The following is a 20,309-nucleotide window of genomic DNA, read 5'->3' on the forward strand; positions in this document are numbered from 1 at the left end:
TTTAATGACCGTACTTAGTAACTTTCAGATTATTTTGGTGTCACTTCATAAATTCCTTTTGAATGAAATTTCCATCAATCATGATTTGCTGATTGCTGATTTATTTCTCTCTTCTGCCACTCCTGGGGAGCTGAGCCCCATTCATGCGAAATGCCACAAACATGGGGGTGAACCCTTGTGATTTTTGGAGGTTGCGGCAGCAGCAGCAGCAGTTTGCGAGGAGCGCCGCAGCCTGCGTAGCATCCTGCGGGGGAAACGGTGCACTTCGTTTCCAAAGGCCTGGCAAACAATACAGGACCGAAACCGAGTTCCCCGCAGCCCTGATAGGCTACTTTGTTGCTGTGAAGGCTTAACACCCCTAAGCACACGCTAATCCGCGGTCGGTCCCTAAGCCCCTGCAGGCAACACAGCGCGCACACACACGGGCCGCGCCAAAGTGGCTTACTGTGCATATAATCGCAGCTGCGATCTTTCTGCGTGAGTCCGTTCGCGTCGAGGAGCAGTGATCGAGGCTAACCCGGCGACATCTGCCCACCCTCCCACCTACTGCCCCCCCCCCCCTCCGCCTCTGCCTCCCCTCCCCGGCGGACTGCGCGTTACCCAGCAGAGTTGGTGCCATCCAGGGTTGTCCGGCGCTCCGGTGCAGTCAGTCTTACTCAGACTCTTCAGCGTCTGCACCTGCTTGCTCCTGGACACACACACACACACACACACACACAAAACAACTCCTGAATCACTGATACAAACAAAGCAAAAACTTTCTTTGGGATCTATTCCTTTTTTTCTTTTTTTCTTTTTTTTTTACTTCTGTTTTGGATGAGCATCCGGGAGACAAGGAAAGGAAAACCGTTCCAAGGACATATTGTGTTTTTCACTGATAAATAACTATAGGTTAGTGCACCGAGAAGAAGGAGCGCCTCTTCCACTGTCTATAAAACCCGCCTGGAATTTTTTTAGAGTGCACACACCAACGAGCTAGTTATTTTTATTTGAAGGGGAAGCTCCAGATCTGCTGTGAAGCTGATCGTCGCAGCTTGGCTCCCTGCAAAAGGCGCAGGTTTATAGAGCATCTGCTGGTGGAGAGAGAGAGAGCGGCAAAAAAAAAAAAAAAAAAAAAAAAAAAAGATAAAAAAAAAAATTGCCAAGAAGAATCAGAAGAAGTGCTGGGAGAAGACGCGACATGCGGGCTGGGAGGCAGCTGGCTTTGCAGTTTGCCACCAGGAATTAGTGGATGAATGGGAAGGGAGCGGCTGAAGCCTTGAACCGGGGAGCAGAATATACTGTATCGAGTCTGTGGTGGCACACAATGGATACTCGTCCCTCTCTGAAGGTAAGGAATAACATTAACGCGCCGGAGTTGTGACTGCCACGAATTTTCTTCCATACGTGGTGGATGTTTTGGTTTCCACTTTACCTCCCGTTTGGTTTGCAGTAAATTGCCAAGCTTCGATTTTTGCGCTGTCAAGAATGCACACGGTGTCTGGGGTCTGACACCAGCGTTGGCAAGATCCGGATTTGCATAGGCTGTGATAAGAGGCAGCGTGGTAATGGGCTGAGGGTTCGCTCTCCTGGACTATTACAGGTGCAGAAAGTAACCAGTGCAGTCAGTCTTCCTACTTGAGACTTTTTTTTTTTATTATGATTATTAATTTATTCAGTTTGCTTTTTATTCTTTGCAGCTTTTTTTTTTTTGGTCTAATTGTTGGGTGAAATGTGTGCGGGAGAGATTCTGCGTTGCACGGAAATCCAGAAAGCAGAAAGGGTAGTTGTGCCCGACGCATACTGATCCGGAGTGTGTATAAGCGTGTCTTTTTTGTTTGTTTGTTTGTTTGTTTATGCGGGTCTGCGAATGTTACGTGTTGTTTCCTGCGTGTGAGTGTGTAAGAGAGAGATGGGAGGGAGAGAGATTAGCCTACTCTTTCCAAATTGTCCCCTTGTGATTACAGTTAGGATAAGACCTATATTAAACTCCCTTTAAGTTGCACGGGGGCTACCTCTGTGTGAGAGAGAGAGGATTGCATCGCATGCTCCATATGTGCTGATTATTTCACCGGGTCCCGAGAAAATACAAGTCTCCGGGCGTGTGCGCGCGCGCGTGGTGTTTGGTTAAGGACTCGATGGCCGCCATGAGGCCCCACGGGCAGCGGTGTAACGCCACCAACCCTCCGTAAACACCACCCTCTCATGGGTTCCAAGTGCCATCGTGGCAGCTGAGGGGATCCAATCAGGGGGGAGCCGGAGCGCTGCCGGGTCCTTTCAGCACCGCGGACAGCGCACAAAAGTAGCCGCGGTGGCGGAGGGGACAGTTTGCTTCGGGGCTTTTCGTCGCTGCTATTCTGAGAATCACCCAGGGCAAGGATTTAGCCTGAGAATGCAGAGTGCAGCAAAGCCCGTGTAGTTTACCTAAGAGATTCAACAGAGTTTTGTTCACGGCGATAAAATCTTTCTGACACTACAGCACACCCGAGCCTCAGCGGGGACCGTCGTTTGTCTCCGTCGGCATCACTATGCAGCTCCAGGATGGAACGACAGCATTAGTTGTGATTATTTGTCTTGTTTGCTTTGAACACAGCAAGAGCACGCCCACCTTTGGCTCATTTCAATCAGTAATCAGTGTTTCCAGTGAAAACACTGTGACGGTGTGTGAAAGGGTTAATTCAGAGCGTTGAGCGTACAGGGATGTATAGAATGAATCTGCAAAAATACAGCGTTGACTATCGAAATGCCAGAGACAGAGAAAGAGAGAGTCAGGCTAGTCAAGCTTTTGGCAGCCAAACAGCCAGATATTTCCCCCAAGAGCTATTTGAGACCGAAAACAGATTCCAAAGGAAATTAATATTGGACTTAAATATACAAATAATACGTTCATAACTTTTTAGCACTGCCCTCAGGTGGCCAAAAAAAAAAAAAAAAGTTTCTTCAAAGGCAATGAAAATTAGTTTTATTTCTCAGAACTTTGATAACATCACTCATCACTCATAGTAAGAGCCCAAATGATAAGGTTTTAAAGTCTGGTGGAGTTTAATCACCGTGTGGAGTGTTTCAGTGTGATATGTGGCTCGGGCTGATGATGTCATTAGGGCCCTGATGAACTCATTAGAGTTCCTTCAGCTTGGGCTGGGACAACACAAGCTTTGAATGTAAAGATCAGCAAAATATTTAGCTGGAGAAAAAATACACGTGGCTGCACCCTGCAGAGATGGTTGGGTTGCGAATGTGGTGCTTTGGGGCCTGCAAGCGTGGCTTGTTGCCTGTTTCAACCAGTAATCCATAATATTCTAGCCAGAAAACAAATAAAGTAGGAACTCTTAGAATCCTTTAAACTCCGCCTGCTTTTCACTGTTATTCACTTCTTCAGTTTCAGTTGCAGCAGAGTCCTCACCAGTGCTCATCAGACATGTTGATATCGGTTGCAGCTATTGTCTCCTGATGTCTGATAACGATATAACATTGGAGGGTTAATGCCTTCTGTCGAAGCTGCTCAGTGAAATTGATAGACCTGCTTTGACAGATGAGGTAACCTGCAATCGCTAGGCAAATGTAGTTTATGAGTCTGGCAGATGGATGCTTCGGATACGCTCAGAAATAGGCCAGTTTCACCTAAGGGAGAAGCTCTACACGCAGAGAGAGCTCCCAGGGAATTTTAGAAAGTTCTTGTTTTGTGAGAGAAATTATGCAAGTGAGGTGGGAAGACTGGGGTGGATTGTTTTATTCAATGCCACTTGTTAATAATGGAAATGGGATCAATTCCTTTTCAGCTCTGCTTTACATGAAATAGCTTTGGATGGAACGTTGTTGGAGCTCAAAAATGAAGTGGAAAACAACCCGGGATTCAGACTTAAACCCTCAATGATGTCTCTGCAATCCTGTCATCTCGACGTGTGCTGTGTGAAATAAACAAAACAAACAAACAATGAAAAAAAAAAAGAAGAAGACACGTTAGCTTTTGGTTTCATTCCAGAAAAATCTCCCTTATGGCTGCTTTCACTCACCTTCACCGGCAGAATGGGCTGAGCAGACTGGGAACACACAGCAAATAAACAAATAGATTCAACACAGAAGCTAGGAGGAGCCAGCATGCAGGCAGGGAGCTGCAGCTGACCTGCCGTAGCACACTATAACACTTCTTCTAAATGGAGCACAGCTGCAGGGAATTTTCATCTGCATCTTCACCTCAAATTGCAGTGCACCGGAGGGAAGCATTTCTCTAATGAATTTAATCATTGCTCCTGTTGTCATTGAGTCGGTCTTTTGTTTTCATCCATGCCTTGTTACTGTGCCCCAGCTGCTGGAGTACATCGTATGCGCAGAGTGAGTCTGACACTTGATGCTCCATTTAGAGGACTCATATGCTCGGGTGGAGCTCTGAGCTTTAGGTGGGAATGGATGCCATGTTAGTGACATTTTTCGTTAAATGACTGAAAGCTGGCGCTCAGGGGATTTTTTTTTTTTTTTTTCCTGTTTCTTGTAATCGCCCATTCCTGGAACATATCCTTGGTTCATATTTCTAAGCTCCTTTTGGCTTGTTTAATCCGTAAATTCGACAGTTATTGCTGATGGTCCTATTTATTTTTCAGTTAATCCATCAGGTGATCGAGCCTTTTACCACTATTAGCACGATCACCTGATTGAGCAATATGTCGCTCAATCAGAAAGTCACATTTTGCAAACCATACAACAATTCAACTAAATAATGTTTTTGAGGATATTTTTTATGCAATTCCTGTAACATTACATTGCATGACAGAGACATTCCACATTAGTTGCCAATCTAAGAGCGTGACTTCAGGGATGGTACCATTGGTGTGTCCACTGGTCCATGACTGTGGCCCAGACTCTAATGGAATTCAAAGAAAAAATGAATAAGCTATACATCGCCATGGTGGCATTGCACCTGCATTGTTTTTTAAACAAGGTACTTTGTCAGAAGATGACAACAATCCGAGAGAAACCAAAATATTTCCATAGCTCCTATATTAAACTTTCCATTGACCTCTGCATGGTGCTGCTTTGCATGTGACATCGTACCGCAAGAGTCAGTTTCTCATCTCCAGACACCTTGAAAGTAGGTTAAAATGTGCCAGAGATCTGTCGTCGGGAGCAGTGGGTGGTAAAAAGTTAGAGCAGTGCTGGAGAGTGATAATAAGCCATGTTATTACGACAAAATATATTCACTTTCTGAACTCTTTTTCATCCATGTTTGATGTCAGTCCACTGTCTTTTCATTTGCCTTCCAGTAACGTCTGAACGTTTTACATGGAGGAATTTTTTCTGGTGCTACTTCGCCTGTCTCCGCAGACTCCTGCTTCAGATGGTTGTCCTGCAGCAGGAAGCACTTGACTCCTTGGTATGTTTAGAGTAAGCTGGCGACTCCGAGGGCAGGGCGATTGTGGAGCTCCAGAGAAAGCCTCAGGGAGTTCACGTAGGCAATGGCTCCCTTCCTTTGTGAAACACTAGTCAGGACATTAAGATGTCAGTGCTGACTGACCAATATGAATGTCGGGGCACAGGCAGGGCCAGCTACACATGTGAAACTTGAGCGCAGCTACAGTCAGATGCACATTCTCCGGTGCAACAGCTATGGAAGCTGTACAGCTGACTGTGTGTCTGAGTCATGACTTGAAATCTTGTTACTACCACAAAGCACTTTAAAAATATTAGGAAAAATTGTATTGTGAGTCAGATTACAAAGGCTGCATTCACCTTACCCCCCCCCCCCACCCATACTTCATGTTCTTTCCTTTGTTTGATTTTTGAATTCAATAAGCTTGTGAGCACTGAGAGCTAGCACTCTCATTTCACCGCGAGCCTCTTCTCCTCTCCCACATGAATTCCCTGTTGTTGTTGTCGCTGTTGTTGTGTTGTTGTTGCTGCACTTTTGAAAACAGTGGCATTTAATGGCAAGTTCATTCATCACAGTCAGCAGCTCCAGCCCACTCAACCTTACTGTATTTTGACAAACTCTCACAATTCCAAAGCCTCTGAGTCTCAGGCATTCTCTGCTCACGGAGCATTCAGTACAACTGTGAAAGGGCAGTGAATTTTCAGAAGACACAAATTCACTACACGCCAAAAAAATCACTCAAAGTCCCTGTGAGTGAATCTTCAATCGTGAATATTCCAAGACCGAGACATAACACCTTGAGTCCAAGCCTCCCTCATGGTGCACTGACTTTTAATTGCACACCCTAGTTGGCTCTGATCTGGCTCTCTGACAGCAAACTCCTGGTGTGGTGTGCCATCGCCTGCTTTGGGAATTTACAGCTCACAGGCTGATGGAACGCAGCCTCTTAGAAGGAGGCGGGGTTGCCTTTGTGTCAGCATCTGCCAACAAGCTAACTAGCAGCTATTAGCTCAGACACAGGATAAGCTGTTCGCTAGTTACAGTAGACCTTGTGCTGTTGCTTGTTCTCCTCCACCCCTGACTTGTTTTTTCGGCACAAAGAAAAAAAAAAAAAAAAAAAGGCATTTTAGATAATTCCACGGCTCGATAAAACAGTCCCATCTCTGTAGGCTCAGGAGCTGCTGTGCTAATCCGATCAGGATTTATTATCCAATTTGCTTCAGAAGTTACAGAATCACTCGGTACAAAAGCAGGTGATGACTGTGACCACACCCAGCAGTGATGTCATCGTGTGCTGCGCTGCAATCGTGAGCTAAAACTACATTTTCAGCAGGCAATAATGTAATATAATCTAATTTAGCCGTGGCACTTTATTGGACTGCTGTTTTCCTATTCCCGACAAACCTCAATTATCATTACACCATCACTGTTTAACCTTCATTTTCATAGTCAGCTGTTGCCACCTGGGGAATATAAATCCCTTATTCACTCTCGCCTAGCTTTTTTTCGTCCGTTTTCTAACTCCCAAGGTTATTTGGCGCTCAAGCAGTTAAATCTGCTGGTGTCCAACTGTGTTGTGTTGTCTTTGGTGGTGAGTAGGAAGTGGCTACAAAGGCTGGACCGAGGGCTGCTGCAGTTTCAGGTGATAACTCTGTGTAGGCTCACAGTATCACATTGTTGTCAGTTGATGCGCTGTGGTATATATATATATATATATATCCATTTTTATTTTTAATTTAGCCTGGTTTAAAATAGACTACTTCATTCATCCCAGAGGGCAATCTCACCCATTCAAATGATAACACCAAGAAAATTGTACGAAATAAATAATAAGAACCAGAGCTGTTAATCCACACATCACTTTTTAAGCAGACAGTATGCGTGAAAATACTGAATGATCCATTCAGAGCTTTTGTGTGAAATCACAGCCCCTGAGCTGGGTCATGGGCCCATCTTTCCAATCAGATTTTATTGTGATAGTCCTGACAGAAACATCCGATTTATCTGTTTATGATGCTTTGGCGCTTCTTGCTTTCTTCGCTTCTATTCATCACACATATTGCTGTGCTCTGTTTACAAGCTGTGTCACACACGTTTTGCTTAGTTCACATGGAATATTTGTCTGGACATCGCTGTTATTCCTTTGTGATGGGTTTGCACCCATTATGTCCCAACCCTTGCTTCCGTGAATCATTCCTGATGAGAACTGGCACATGTGCCACTCCATCAAGTTTGGTCAGGCAGAGCAGGGCAGAACAAGGACAGCCATTGCCAGCTAGATTGAATAGATAAGCTGTCCAGCAGTTAAAAGTAGTAGTGGCTATCTGAAATTGAACTTACAGGATACAGGAGTTTTTAACTACATCTTATAAATTCCTCATTATGGCAATATGAGAGCATCAGATCAACAAACATTACTTAAGTTCTGCCACAAAACTTACACAGCTTAAAAATCCACACTCTGAGCATTTCCAAGTCTTGCAATAATATACAAATGCAACAAACACACTCACACAAACTATTTCCCACATTTATTTCCAAACTGTAATGTAAAAAAAAAAAACACAGCTATTGCCTAATTTATCTCTGAGAGCAGGACAGCAGCTCTCTTAGAGCAGCTGATGTGTGATGGGCCCTAAGGTTAGCAACAAAAACTGTTTAGCTCAGGAGATCTAAAATGGAGAGCTTGTCGTGCCACTGCGGAGCGATAACATTCAGACTATGCTGGGGACGTCGCTACTGTGAAGAAGCTGTAATTTAGAGAGGGACTGGAAAAAGCTTATCTTCCTAAGCCCCGGAGCCAAATAAAGGAGTAGTGGGGAAAAAGGAAAAAAAAAAAGAAAAAAGAAAAAAGACAGAAGCAATGACTCACCATCATCTGCAAACACGGGTAGAACTGTCTCGATGAAGGTTTCGTGGTCAAAAAGAGATCAGCCCCACTTATTATTCATGAAATTTTATGTTAAGACAGTGAGACCGACTCAAACTGGATCCAAAAGGTCAATTGACACTACACGTGGGTGACAGTCTATTTCTGCTGCAGGGGTTTGTTGCAGTGGGGAATGGGAAAAAAAAAAAAAAAAGCAGAAGAGAAATTAGATATTTTACCTGTCTTACTGTGACAAAGCTGTTTGGAACGCTGGATATTGCATCTCAATAATCAAAACCCCAATTGTGTTGAAAAAGAAACAGATAGGTACCATGTCTTTGGCATATGGAAATATATATGAACATATATATATATATATATATATATATATATATTTTTTTTTACCAATTTTGGTGCAGAATCGACAGCACTGCTAACAGGCAAAATTCACAAGGGTCCAACTTTAAGCATTCATTATAATTGGCTCTCAAGTTTTCAGTCTAAGAGTAGTACATGCTCTGTTATAAATTGCAGTCATTAGGCAGAAAATGTCCCAATTCTGCTTTAAAGTTGAAGTTCCCTCTCAGCAGTGTCTCTGATAAATTGATAGCAGGTCTTTTAATCTCACTGTGCTCCTTCCAGGTCCTCCCTGATGATTGCTCTGTTGATGGGTTCTTCGCAAAGCGCCGTCCTTGTCTCAGTGCAGCCTGTTTACATCGGTCATTCAGCATGAGCCCACAGTATGCACACAGTATTCCTTCGATGCTGCTTTTGAACATCAACCTTTTCTTTCCCTTGCTTATTGCAAGGGATTTAAGTGGGGAACTATGCAGTGAGATGTTTTTAGCTGTATAATTCCCAGCAGAGGTTAACTGGTGACTCTAAACTGTCTGTAGGTCTGAGTGTGAGTGTGAGTGTGAGTGGTTGTTGGTCTCTGTGTGTCTCTGTGTGTTGGCCCTGTGATGGACTGGTGACCTGTCCAGGGTGACACCGCCCTCACCCAGAGTGAGCTGGGATTGGCTCCAGCACCCCCCACGACCCGGAAACAGATAAGCGGTTGAAGATGAATGAATAAATGAATTCCCAGCAGTTATTAAAAGTTGTGCATCCGTCTGTGTCTGTGTTAAAGAAAGTGGGTCCTAGATTTAGTCAGGCCAACAGCAAGGGTCAGGAAAAAATACACAGAATCCTTGCAAATACTTGGGTCCAGAATTCCAGACTGAACTGTGATCCGTCCTAAAGAACACATATCAGTCCAGTTCTTATATACTTCCGGTTCCCCAATTCAAGTCATTCACTCCTGCCTTCAGAGTGACTTCTGGCTTTGCGTCCATCAACCTGAAATCAATCGGACAGGATTATTTTACCTTCTCGGCCACAATGTCCTCCCAGAAAAGGCCGTCTGGTATTGCCCTCTTTGCATGCAAGGCAATAACAGCGTAAACTGTTCTTGTCTGTGGGACCCGGGTGATGGAACTAAATGCTATCACAGCAGAGAGTCATCTCCTCCAACAGCTTCCTCCAAGAGTTGCTTTGTAATTTGAATGCAATTCTTTATTGTACCTCTTAGAAACGTGTTGAATATGTATATATATAATACCGTACTTACACCGAGGTCTCTTTCCTTACCAGTCATGGTGCCCAGAGGATGAAGCTCAATCTCTTGATCCTTACCTTTCCACGAAGAACTGTTGGATGAATTGCCTGTGTTAACTGCAATAGATGTTTTTGTTCCCAGACAATAAACTAACGACAGCTTAGATAGCGCACAAAAATTAACTATTGCCATTTGTATACTGTATCACTTACATCAAGATCGACCCTCAAACTCATTTCCCAGACACCCAGACTCTCTTTAAATGTACTTAAGGCAAAAAGATTAAAAAGAAGATTTGAACCGTGAAAATGCAGTTTCCTGTTTAGTCACTTACTGAAAGTGAGCTGATCATGTGGCTGTGGACTCATTGAGCTGCTGTGATTACACCCTCGCTGCAAGCATCACTTGTTTCCTTGCCCTTGATCTCCATGTTTTTTTCTGTTCATTTCATATCCGACATGAAGAAGTGCTTTTTATGTGCGCAGTGTGTTCACACTACAAAAGCAGATTAAAGTAAAGAATACAGGACAAATGTGGCCGATGTCTGCCAGAGCTGTTGATGGACTCTCATAATGAAATCTAACAAAATTGAAAGTGCATTTGCCATTTGAGTGCTGGAAATGGCGACACCGAATACTAAGTAGAGACACAGCTCTTATGATGATTAGTATGTAATACATAATGTAGTGTCGAGTATGGATTGGGGACAAAGCCACTGTCTAAATGTAGAAACATGTTAGAAGCAATTGTCATCAATTATATCATCATGAGACCATTCATGAGTGCGATACAGTAGAATGACAACTGAAATAGAGTTGGGATCGATGCCGTGGTTTCATTGTTTATTTCTACTGTCATTAATTAACTTAAAAAACATACCATCTGCTTCCTGCTGCAGATTTGTGTTGCTGTGTGTGAGCAGCGATGCGATTTCCTGGAGGAGCAATCTTTCTTTGTCGGGCCGTTGTTGTCATGCTACTCTGTGACCGGCTCAGCTGTTTTGCAGCAATGAGACCAGCGGAGTGATTAGTTTGCAGTGTATTTATTTATTAATCACCGCGCCCCGTGAGTCATACCTCTCATCACGCATAACTATGTATAAACCAAAATACCAGGTGCACTTGCAGACGCCCACGTGCTTTGTCTGCCTGAGACGTACCGCTGTGCTCTGGTTGCTGTCCTTGTGCTGGTGAAATAAGAACTATAATGTGCCATACGTCTATATTTTAAGAAGGTGGTAATCAGTCAGACCAGCAAGGAAAGAAACAGGAGTCCATTCAACTTTGGTCAAGATCACTGTTGAATAAATTTGGAATAACACACTTGAATAGTTTCTAAACTGATGATTGAATCAAGGAATCAATCCAGAGGGCTCAGTAATGTCTGCAGATGAATCAGATGGGGAATAGAAATAGTCCTTCCTGTGCAGAGCCTTTGTTTTCGTTTGTTTGTTTGTTTTGGAATAGTGAATTACTGTTTTGCCATAGTTTATCATGTTTCATTCTGTGCTATTTCAAAGCAGTCAAAATGCAGAAAATATGTTGACAAGAGTCTAAAATTACACAGATCCTGGTGGGATATTAGTCACCATTGTTGTTGCAGCATAGACACAGTCATTTAGTTGGTGCCCTTCCTTTTAGCAGTAACTAAGATTTGCCGCTCTGCATGGCTCGTACACATGGCTCGCCACGCCACTACAAGAGGTGCTGTGATTGTCCCGTAATTTGTAATAAACTCCTGGCGTGTACATCCTGGGATGTGGGGAAACTGCCAAATGTGGGAAAAATTAGGTGAAGTTTTGAAAATGCAGCACAGTTTGCCTACGATGATCATTTTCTGCATCTGCAACACTAAACAGCAGGTTTCAGAGACCCTGAGAAAAATCAACTCAAAGCAGAAATCATTCAGCGCCAGAATATGTGAATATGCAAAAGCAAGTGCCCGCTATGTCCCCGCTAATCCCATCTGATGACACAGCAGTTGTGATGTGTCTCAGCCTGTATGCAGTGCATGCAGCGATGGCTGTTCCGAGATGTTGAGTTTCGCTCCCAACAGGACATGTGGGGAAAGAATATATACAACAAACGCAAAACAATATCTTATCATTATGTTTTTCCTTTTAGCTGGTGAAGTGAACACAAAAAAGTCACACGGCCTTAGGCTTCGAGCCTGTTTAACCCCACAGCAGGCTGTCCTTTTGATGTCAACAGTGGCACCAAAGCCTCACTTTGTAGCTTGTATGAAGTGGGTGTAAAGAAATATACACACAAGGCGACGGAGAAGATAATGCAAAGGAGTTGTATTCATGAATACTCACCGATGTGAGACTGAACCTTTCTCTAAATGCAACAAATTAACAGTTTGAGTTCTCGGCTGTATGTTACTACTCAAATGTTGTGAAAGCTGAAGGCCAGAATTTTGAATCTCTTAGTTTTGCTGAAATGTGTCTGCAAAATGCCACTAAGTGCCTATATACAGTGCACTTGTTAAAGGTGAAGAAAGGTAAGAAAATGACACATGCCTTGTTGAAATGGCACTTTCTTTGAAAATAACTCTGAGAAAGGCCAAACTTTCGCAAACATGAGCTTGGGATGAAGTGTCTGTAAAAAGGCTTACCTTGGAAGGTGGCGTCTTTCAGGAGCCCAGAGATTCAGAAAATCTAATCGTAGTTTTGGGATGAAGTAAAAATCGTGTGATCTCATTTGTGGTGAGGATGGATATATATTTATCTACAGGTTATTGTAGTTTATTCTACATTTCACAGCTAAGTAGAGAAATATGGGTCAGCCCCGACCCCACTTTTTCAGTTTTACAAGCAGTTTTGCAATGGCATCATCTCCCCTGCTTTTATATGCTAAATGTGTTAATATATAAAGCTGATGTTCCTTTTGTCAGTATTCAGAGAGGAGGAGCAGCTTTTATCATGGCTGGCACTTCCAGGTCATTTCCTTCAAATATGAGACTTCTTCAGTGAGGAGAATTTCTTGACCACATCGTCTTCGGTGCTCATTTGCGTTGAGCAACGTGTATGGAGGCAAGGGAAGAGGGAAATGAAATGAAACAAAATCATGAATAGGTAGTTTGACATCGGAGGAACACAAGATGGATTCGACTCTGACAGTATTTCCTGGCTGTGGAAAACAGGGCTGAACGAGCTAATACCAAAAAGTCACAAGTCGTGCCGCGATCAAATTTCAAATTCCTAGCTGTCTTTGATATCTGAGTGAAATGATCCAATACACTGAGCAACTGCAGTGTTAGGTCAAAGTTTTGTCAGGGTTTTAAATCAAGGAAATGAAGAGCTGTTTGATCATCGCCTGGGTTTAATTGGTATTGCAGCGATACGTCTCGAAAGCTGCATGAAAGAGGGATCTATCGATTGACCCGCAAATTGATGAAGGATGATTTTCAGTGTGATCGGCAACGAGGAGACCGTAGATAACGGGGACGCACATGTGCCTCTGCCTTTTGAGAGGATCTGGGACAACGTGGGAGCAAACTCAGATGGTAAAATAGGACAGCTGAGCGGGGCAGACGGCGAAACAGTCAGGGGAAAATCCGACCATAGATCTTGGCAAGAAAACAGACAGTTTTCACAGTCTTTAGATTATGAGGCAGGAATGGCAGGAAGCTCTTCCATCTTTAAGAGTCAGGATGAGTTTAAACGGTAGCTCCCTCGTATGGAAGTGGGGATTGTCTATGGTATCTAATGTTATCATTAATCCAATGTTTCGTATTAATAACTAGAAGAGTATGGAACAATGGGCGATTCATTTCTGTGTAATTCTCGTAGGTAGCTGGACATCAAAGGTGCCTTTGAAGCAGCCTTAGCATATCAAATTGCCTCATATCGAATATGACGTCGAAACAAAATTACCTCTTCAATTCAGCATAGTGTTCTACCTGTCCACACACTTCACCCACTTTACCCACAATGCAGCTACACAAGAACTTTGTTACAGATTTGGATGGTGGCTAGCAGTTGACGAAGTACCTGTGCAGCAAGGTAGCAGCATATGTAAGCAGCGGGCTGCAGAAGTCTACCTCCTAACAGCAGATTTTCATATAGAAATGCTGACTCAAATGACATCTCTCGAGCACACACAGATCTTGACACACAAAAGGTTTTTTGTTTTTTTTTTCAATGTGTGCAGTAATACTCCTGAATGCCCGGTATCAAGCTTTGATGTGTGAGATTACCATACTTTTCCTAGAACAGCAGAAAACAACAACATCATCCCCTTTTATGATCTGCATGATGTGTGATCTGACTTGGGTTCACAATTGCATGGGGAATATGCAGATAATTGTAAATCACGCATTTATTTCAAAGACAATGCTTTTTCCCATTTGCCTTCCCCTGCCTGGTTCAAAATAAAGCTCACACCTGCTAAAGTTTAATTCAGATCACAGCTGCCGAGGGAGGGATCTCACCAAATCTGCACGGAGCTGAAATAAAAGGGAGGTTGTGTGTTTGTTTGTTCGTTTTTTGTTTTTTTTTTTTAATCGATAAATGTGAAAATTTAAAATAGCATTGTGTCAAACTTACAGCCTATACTAGTTTGGCTGCTTCTGTCATTACTGCACTGTGACTATCATCTGCCAGTCCCCCAACCCTCCAATTCAAAAGGCAAATGGAAGGCAGCAGTCATATTTATATAAGCATTCATTGTGTAGTATGTTAGTTATTTGTTAATATGAATAAACTCCCAGGAAATGCAAAATCAGCACAACCTTGACCTGCTGTAGCAGTAAGTGATATAGTAATTGTGAATGAAATTAATAAAATATAATAAATGCTGCATCAATATAACTATATAAAAGAGAGACTTTGATGCTCTCTTCTGATTGGCTGATTGTTTTTTTTTTTTTTGAATGGCCCAGGGAAAATATATCAGATTTTAGGTAAACAGACACAGAAACCAAATCCTGCAAGGTTAGATGGTGGGGCTGAGCATGGGTGTTTTTTTTTTTTTTGTTTTTTGTTTTTTGTGACATCACAAAGTTACAGCTGGTTTTAAGGCTCAGTTTGTGTATACAGGCTTTGAGGATTTCTCTGTGAACTGAGGCCATTGATGCTTTCACAGTATTAACATAGAACCTAGACTTGATTTATAACAGAAATAAATCACTTTATACAATATAAGCGCTTTAAGCATCGAGCTAAAACGGTCTATAGTGACTTGCCTACTGTTTATTTTGCTAACTAACCAGAAAAATATGATCAACAGAGTGGAATTCGGAAAAAGAACAACACAATAAAATTCTATTTTTGTGACTCAAAGGCAGGTAAGAAGCCACTTACTGTGTGAGCATTAATGTATCTTAGTAACACTGATTCTTCTTCTCCAAGAAAGTGTCTTTTATTTATTTTTTTTTTGTTATTGTAAGCCAATGAGTGTGGTTTGGAGCATTGGTTGCTGGGTTCAATTAATAATTACACTCCATCTTGGAATGATTTCCTTTCACTGCTTTGAGCGCTGTATATCACTGCTCTCTCCGCCATTAAGAGAGCCACGGGCCCTGTGGCGTCAGCTACTCCTTGCAAACAAGGCGCCTGCAGATCTACCTCAACCACCAGTCCCAGTCTGTGTAGTCAGTCTGTCATCCACCAGTGATGCAGAAATGTGTGCACAACTGATAGCACAAAGACAAGCGCACACAAAAAAAGAAAGGGATATTGTGCAATCAGTTACCGTTCCTGTAGTCACAACGGCAGCAGCATTGCTTGTGTTTGGATCGCACATTTTCAAATACACAAACTGAGGTAGACACAGCCATTAATAACCTGCACCTGCTTGGAGTAAAGCAAAATTTAATATGGAATGGCAATGGATTTTAACAGCGGTGTGGTTAATGCTACGCAGCCTGTAAAAGCAATATGAGTGCGTGTTCTGGAAGAGCTCTGGAAAAGGCCTTTACTTTCACCAGAGTTGTTTGTTTATCTATCCAGGCTCAGAGATTCTATAAGAACAATCAACAGTAACACTGGATGAAAAGGAGCACCTCAGTTCTGTCGCCGAAGGTTTCAAGTGCAGTCTAATGTGTAACTTTATAATGACACACCCTGAGCTCTCTGCTGCATCACTGCGTCATGGGGAGGAGGGAGAACGCCCGGAGGTCAGCAAAGAAATATTATCGAGGGGTGTGGGGGGGTTGGATGGTTTATAAGAGAACGTTTGCATTGCAAAGCAGATGTGTGGGCTTTGAAAGACGTAGGCTTTTGCTAAGCTAAGGAGCCTTAATAAAAAGTCTCAGTTGGAGTTTGACCACCACAAGGTTCGAGACAGCAAGATAGTCCAGAGGTTTACAAATGAATTGCTTCAAAACTGGAAATTTAGTTCACCACTAAACTACTACAATGTCCCTTAAACAGTGTTCCCTAGCAAAAGAGTCTGTCATGAAGACATTTCTGTCAAACCTAGAAGAAGTTTCTGAGGTTTGTTGTTTCCTCAGCATTAACCGTTCTCTTCGTTGCAGCGGACATTCCAGGCCAACCGTGCTGGCATAGTTGCTTATGTTTCCCCCTGAAAAAGGTGCTGTTGGTTCAATCAGGACCAACCACACCCACGGAGGCTTGAAAAACTGAGAGACAAAGTGGATGTGTGTTGTGTGTGTGTGTGTGTGTGTGTGTACTGCTGTTGTTGATCTGCGTACTACCCAAGTGTCTGCTGCACCTCTGCTTCCAGCTCTCTGTCTCTTTATGTAGTTAGCAGAATACCAGAGTGTTAATATCTGTTCATTACTGAGTTAGCCTCTGATTTATCGTTGACAGTAAATGCCACTGCCTCTAAAAGCTTCGACGAAAAGGCACCAGTGGAATGTCATGCCATATTGCTGGTATGATTTTATCTGCATAGATTTGCTTTGAGATGTTATAAAAAAAAATAAGTAAATACATAAATAGACAAGATGCCCAATCTGTAGATCACATAACACAGTGGCAAGACTTGTGACAGGCAGTCGGTGTGTTCGCTGTAATAATAACAAAAAGCAATACCGTAGGATGTTTTACCTCCTCCTCTCCCTGTCAGCGTTTCAGAGCATTCTTCTGATGCTCATCTTGACATGTGGTGACTCTTTGATGATTCCTGGTTGACTGACAGATGAGCCTGGAAGACACTTTCTACTCTTTCACTCAATGCGTATCTATAATTTCCGTGACAGCAAGACAGGAAACGCAACGCACTGGGCCCTCCAAACATGATCGCCAACAAACTCAAACAGGCTACAGCTAAAGCAAGAAATGTAAAGAAATGTGTCAATTCACTAAATATAATGCTTCCTGTCTGCCCTCGACATGTTTACCTTTCACCTTCCCGGTTGAGGAAGTATTGAGATTATTCCTTCGGACATATCAAAGGTTATCAACCATACCAAACACCAAAAATCCCCAAAATACTTAAACATTCATCATTTACTGGCACTAACCAACTCTGGTGACATTTTTACAGCCTCAGCGTTGGTAACCTTTCCATCATCATCCAGACTGTTGTCGGAAACCACGGGGGAGAACAGGGATTGTGACTTGGGTCTTTTCGCTTCCAATAACCTGCAGTACACATCCCCTGGATGATGTTTCACACCTATAATGATAACTTCTAAATGTCTGGTCACCAACCTCACTGCCTTCTCTCTCTCTCTGTCTCTTTCTTTCCCACTACAAACACAAAGGGCTGCAGTGATTAGTCGCTATAATTAAAGACAATGACACACACAGAGCAGAAGAGCGGAGAGGCAGTGGTGGACACAAAAGCAGGTGCAGTTAAGGTAAAAATAGTCAGAGGACATTGAGACCTTTATCAAACAACTTCCTCGACAAGCCTCCAGAAAAGAATCTTAAAATGCAGAAAAGTGCTCCAAACCGAAGCGGACCAGTTTGTGTTTATTCTGTAAATTGTTTCTCACCCTGCTGTGAATGTAATTTAGATAGCAGAATGATAATTAAGTAATGAAAGCAATTCAGTCGTAATTTTATATTGTCGGATGAATGACGATATAAATCTTAATTGTATTTCTTTTTTTCATATTGCAGATCAACAGATCAACAGACTAATCGGTAAAATAGATTGATTAAGCAGTAGAAAAACAAAAGTTGTTCTTTGCAGTCCCGATGTGTTTTGAATCCTGCAGAAGGAGCTGCTCTGCTCCTAAAACAAGATTCTCTGTCAACCGTTGCGTCCTGCAGATCTTGCGCTCAGATGATATATCACAGTGGCGTTTGCTTGTTGACTTGCCTCAGCTGCCTCTTAACATTTTGAAAACAGTACAATCCAAGTCAAGGACAACTTGAACAAAGAAAAGTGAACAAACAGCACCCGCCCCTCCCTCATCAGCTCCACTGTGGTGCCCTTCAGCAAAGCCCTTGACCTCAGCTGCAGGCAGGTCAGACTAAGCTAAGCAGCTTCCAGATGTGAATCTGATTTATGTGAGAATGTGACAAAAGTGGTTTCTCCCCAATGAAGAAACGTTGAATAAATAATCTTAAAACAAAAAAAAAAAAAAAAAAAGAACTAACCGGCTTTCTGTGATGTACAGGGAGAAAATGAAATGCCAATACACAGAAGCTAAAGTACATGCACTTAAGTAAATGTACTAACTGTTCACCAGCACCTGATATGTTTCCAGAAGCGATGGTTGATGGAGACAATTGCAGCCTATATCACTTATGGAACGCTTCAGTGGGGTGATAAAATCATTATACAAGCTGTTCTCATCGACCTGAGTTTTTCAGACGCCACAGCAAAACTGCACTCACTCAAACTGGCGAGCAACCTCAGCTCGGCAACACGGACCACGGTCGCATGTCACATTTTTGAAGATTTCCAGCAGTAACAGTCACCCCTTTGGCGCAAGCGGCTTTAGCTGCATCGGGCCAGTAAGACCGCTCCATCCTCCATGTCTCTAGGCCTTGACAGGACTGCAAACAGAGCTGTTATTGACTAGCAAACAGAGTGCTAGCTCTGGTCAGACTCTGGCGCGAACGCACACAGCCTCTTTGTGCCCAGACCTGAATTGACAGCTGTGGTAATTTGGTTTCTGACAAGACTGATGTCCAGCTATCTCAATGCTCCCTTTCATTTACTGACTCCCCCCCAAAAGTGGCTGCTCTGACACCCTTTAACTTGCTTAATTCCCCCGGCATTTATGAATGGTGAGACTGACCTTTTAGATTTTTTCGCAAGTGCTTCATTATGTTTATTCAGTAGCTGAAAATGTTTGTTAGGGGGAGTAAAAAAAATATAAAAGGCGAGTTAAAGGTTAAAGTCTTGAAGTGGCATTTTTACAGCTGTTGAAGGGTCGAGAGACAGCTTATATTTTAATGAAGAATTTCCATTGCACTGCTTATAAAATATACTTGTCTTTTAATACTGTAAAAACTATATAGCCATATGGCTATATGAAACAGTTTTTCATGCAAACCTCACTTTACATCATGTGTGGTCTTTATAAATGCTGTGATAATGGCTGTCCTTTGGTGCCAGGGCAAAAAAGGCAGGCCACATGTTCCCCAGTGTGTCATATGAGTAGTGAGCGTGTGATTGGAGGTCGAATGAGTTTTCACTGGGGCAGAATTAACGTAATTACCAGCAATGGTGTAACTTGCAGTTGAAGGAAGAACTTGAGAGGAGATGGATTTAAGATGGCCTCTGGTTGATGCACAGCATATAATCTTCTGCAAGAAGGGGTCCCTGAAGTAAGGGCGTGTTTGACCTATTTGGATAGATTAGTGGAGGAAAGTAAAATGTTGTCATTTATTATGGTGGCTGTGCAAGAGGCTCTAATGAAAAAATAATATGATAATAAAATCCTGCATCCTCGCTTCTCTGACTTTGATTCGTCTGCCAAAGTAAAATGATGTGGGACCTGACGATCAGCTCTCAAACTAAGATCTAACACTAAGACTTATGACGTCAGATTGAATCCAGTGTGTTAATGTTTCCAGGTTATGAAACATCACTGTCACGATTTCATGTTTTTTATTTGTCTTTAATATTAGATTTTTTCCTCCCATTTATTTGGTAGTAATGGAGATTACAGATGCAGCGTAACCTTGTTTGGCAGAGGCGGCAGTTGTGCGTCATTGGTGTAAATATGGAACGCTGCATTGTCCTCTTGGATGTCGTGGAATCATGTACATGGTAAATTGTAAATCACCCAAAACAGACGACATGTTCGACACATATCTAAACTCTGAGACAGACTAAAACATGTCTCCCTTTGATGCTTTGAACCAGTTGAGCACAAAATCAGAAAGATCAAGCGACTTTTTGGTTGGGATATTATGGCCTATTATATGAAATGATTCACATTTTCTTTCCAAATCATTCAGCTGTGCTACAGTGCGTTCCTTGTCGGGCTCCATTCACCCTCACCAACCAGCATGTACATTATATGGACCCTGAAGAGAAGTCAAATTATGGAGTTCTTTATCTACCGTTTTATACTTTAATGTGTTGTGAGTAGTTTGATTATAACCCAACAAAACCTCTTAACTT

The 20,309-nt window shown here is 42.6% G+C and overlaps 1 protein-coding gene across 1 annotated transcript in view; it reads left to right on the forward strand.

Annotated features, from left to right (window-relative positions):
• Window positions 1-1,124: 1,124 nt before the first annotated feature.
• LOC115036020 (leucine-rich repeat and fibronectin type-III domain-containing protein 2) overlaps window positions 1,125-20,309 on the forward strand; it is a 128,950-nt gene continuing 109,765 nt past the window's right edge. Inside the window, exon 1 of the mRNA XM_029494121.1 lies at window positions 1,125-1,330. The gene's annotated coding sequence lies outside the window, so the exon portion shown is untranslated. The remainder of the gene's footprint in view (window positions 1,331-20,309) is intronic.

Source organism: Echeneis naucrates, chromosome 22 (assembly GCF_900963305.1).
Source record: "Echeneis naucrates chromosome 22, fEcheNa1.1, whole genome shotgun sequence".
In the NCBI taxonomy this organism is placed as follows: domain Eukaryota; kingdom Metazoa; phylum Chordata; class Actinopteri; order Carangiformes; family Echeneidae; genus Echeneis; species Echeneis naucrates.